Genomic DNA, 2,869 nt, shown 5'->3' with positions numbered 1-2,869 from the left:
CTCCTCCCCGGCACTGTGGCCCCTGCCTTTCGTTCTCAGCAGGATCCAGCGGGGCCGCTGCAGCATCTGTACCCCAACAGGGTCTCGGCTTTCTGGGTGCTCTGGATGGGGAGGCTCACTGAACCGATCTCAGAGGCAAAGCATGTAGAGCAGGACGAGGTGACCTTCTGTCCTGTGCTGAGGACTCCACACTGCATCCATCCATCCACCTACAGTATGTGTGTCTGACTGAGGACCTGCGGTAAGTGAAAGGGATAATACAACGCAGTAGAAACTCCAACCTTACACTAGAGGGCGCTGGTGGTTCAGCAGTGGCTTTAAGTGACAGTGTGTTGTATCTCTCTAGAATTAAACTTTTGAGCTGGGTACTGCATTTACCCTGACACATAAACACATAAACATGAATGAAAAGTGCACATCCTTTACTCCTATGTCCCCATTTTGTCTGCACATATTCTTAGCAGAACCTCAAAACATCATATAAAAGATAATCTTACCAAAGTGAACATTTGGAGTTCTTAAATCTTTTATTTAAATCAAAGAGCAGATAAAAACATTAAGGCAAGACGAGCAGCGAGCAGCGCGCGTTGAGCTGCAAAATGGAACGCCAAAATTTAACCATACATGGCTTGATCCTTTAATAAAAGAAAATAGAAAATTATAAAGCCAGAGAAAACACATGAGTGCTTGCAGTACACATTTTCAGACCGTTATTATTGACCTTCTGTGAGCAAAGGGATTTCCAGCCTAAACCTAAACTACAAGTCAAGCAGCTAGACTCTCAAGTACAGAGTTAGTAACGGCCAACTAAAGTGTGTCACTGTATGAAACAAACAGAAATCAGTGATACTGGAGACATTATTTTGCATTATCTAAGCAACTTGGTAACCAGCATTTGCTGAAGAGTATTTTTCTTTTCTATGCGGTAAACACGTTGCCATGCATTTCTCTAATGAATTTCTCTGATTTAGGTTTAGAGGTTTGTGACACATTTCTTGTTGTTTAGTATTTACAGTTGCGGTCAAATATGCAGCACAGTGGGGCAGACAGCGGCACCAATTTTTCCAAGATTTCTTTTCAACAAGAGGATTCGGGATGCGAACGCAGCAACGAATCTAGAATGGTCGGAATGACTGCATATGTTTATGAAAGACTGCAAATGTGAATTTGTGGTACAAAATGCTGTTCTGTTAAATAAAAAAAGAATTCTTTCCTAAGAATCCAGCTTTCCTAAGAATTTAAATAATTCAGACGTTCTTAAGGAGTGGTCCGGCTGTTGTGAAGTGAATCAAAGCTGCATAAAATATTCTAGTTATGCAGAATCAAGAAGCAGAACATGGAGAGCAAGAACAAGGTAAGCTTTCCTGCCCGGAGCCGTCCAGTGTGGTGGCGATAAGCTAATGCTAACTACACATGTAGGACTCATTTTATAGCCTTTGGGGCAGCCCAAAGCATCCTCCCAGAAACGGGAACTTCTGCTGGATAGATTTCTGTCTGCAGGCGCTGCACAAGTACAGCAAGGGAGAAACCGTTGACGCCAAGAAGGTTCTGCTTCGGTCTGTGCCACTTAATGTTAAAATGGAGGAAAGAGATTTGAGTTTATATAAGAACATCAACCTGTCATCCAAACTTTCTCTGTTTCTGCATTGTGATGACACACTCTTCTAAACCACAAGTTACAAGTTCAACTGTGTCCTTACTCTGCCTGCCAAGAAACGCACGGTTGCCTTCATTTTGTAGTGGACACCTCCCTCACTTAAATTGTAATTCACAAAAGAGAAAAAAGGAAAACATCTGGCTGCCTCTTTAATTTGCATGAAAGTGCAAAGAGATTAAATGCTTCTTTACTATGACAAAAATTTGGAACTCATCTGGATTCAAGTAAAACATAGCTTCTAATGAAACCTCCTTATAACTGCTTCCGGAGGAGTCAAAGAGATTGTACGGATTAGTTTGTGTGCAGTAAATACCGTGCGTTCATTTAGAAACGTTTGTACACAGCCTTCGTATTCCTAAAGCTACAAATAGCGGGACTACTCCGAGCGTGTTTATGTACAATAAGATCTATGGGAAATGTCTGAACAAGAGAAAGTCCAACGGTTTGTCAAAGCACACGTAGGGTGAATAGAAAGTGCTGTTAACAACGTACCAAAACTGGATGACATGATTTAGTTGCACATGCGTTAAGTCTGCATCTGCAACTTGACTGCTGGCATATTTATATTAGTGCTATAAGTTATTATGGAAGCTACAGTATGTATTTTATCAAACCTTTTTTTCTTTTTTTTTTTTACACGTTTGTCCTCTAAAAGTCTTGTCTTGCCTGTGGAGATAATCAAGCACAGGCACAAAAGAGGGGAGTTATACCGGTCTGAATGTGTTATCCAAAGCACACAATTATCAAATTTTCACCTTTGTGTGTGAGGAAACAGTCATGAGAATTCAAAGAGGGCGGTGACGTTTCTAGGACGGGCTAGAAAAAAACAGACAAGAAGAAGTCAGGAGAGACAGTGACTGAACATCTGACTTTCATACTGGTTTGTGTGTGCATGTGTGTATGTATGTGTGTGTGGTGTAAGAAGCTGCCTGCAACAGGCAGCGCGGTGTCCCTCCTGGAGAGCCCAACCTCCAGAAACCTCCTACACCTACACACCACAACACGTCATTGGTTAAACAGGACTACAAGCCGATTGGCTGTTACAGCAGAGTTAGGTTATGATCTGCTAATGTTTTCACCTCGCACGCTCAAAGCTTGGTAGACGTTTTTTAACCCCAAAAGGTTTCTTTGAATGTTTGCTCTTTAGCAAAAAAAAGCAAGAAGCACAGAGACATGAGTCAAATCTGTGTGTGTGTGTGTGTGTGTGTGTGT

At 41.9% G+C, this 2,869-nt stretch overlaps 1 protein-coding gene across 2 annotated transcripts in view; it reads right to left on the bottom strand.

The window, feature by feature from the left end:
* Positions 1-504: 504 nt before the first annotated feature.
* The window catches only part of si:ch211-212o1.2 (uncharacterized protein LOC492735 homolog), a 74,158-nt gene continuing 71,793 nt past the window's right edge, over positions 505-2,869 (bottom strand). For both annotated transcript variants that reach the window (XM_039809629.1, XM_039809630.1), the window contains exon 6: positions 505-2,869. This exon is cut by the window's right edge and continues 388 nt beyond it. The gene's annotated coding sequence lies outside the window, so the exon portion shown is untranslated.

This window comes from Perca fluviatilis, chromosome 8 (assembly GCF_010015445.1).
Source record: "Perca fluviatilis chromosome 8, GENO_Pfluv_1.0, whole genome shotgun sequence".
NCBI classification, from domain to species: Eukaryota; Metazoa; Chordata; class Actinopteri; order Perciformes; family Percidae; genus Perca; species Perca fluviatilis.
This window is presented reverse-complemented; position numbering and strand designations above follow the sequence as displayed.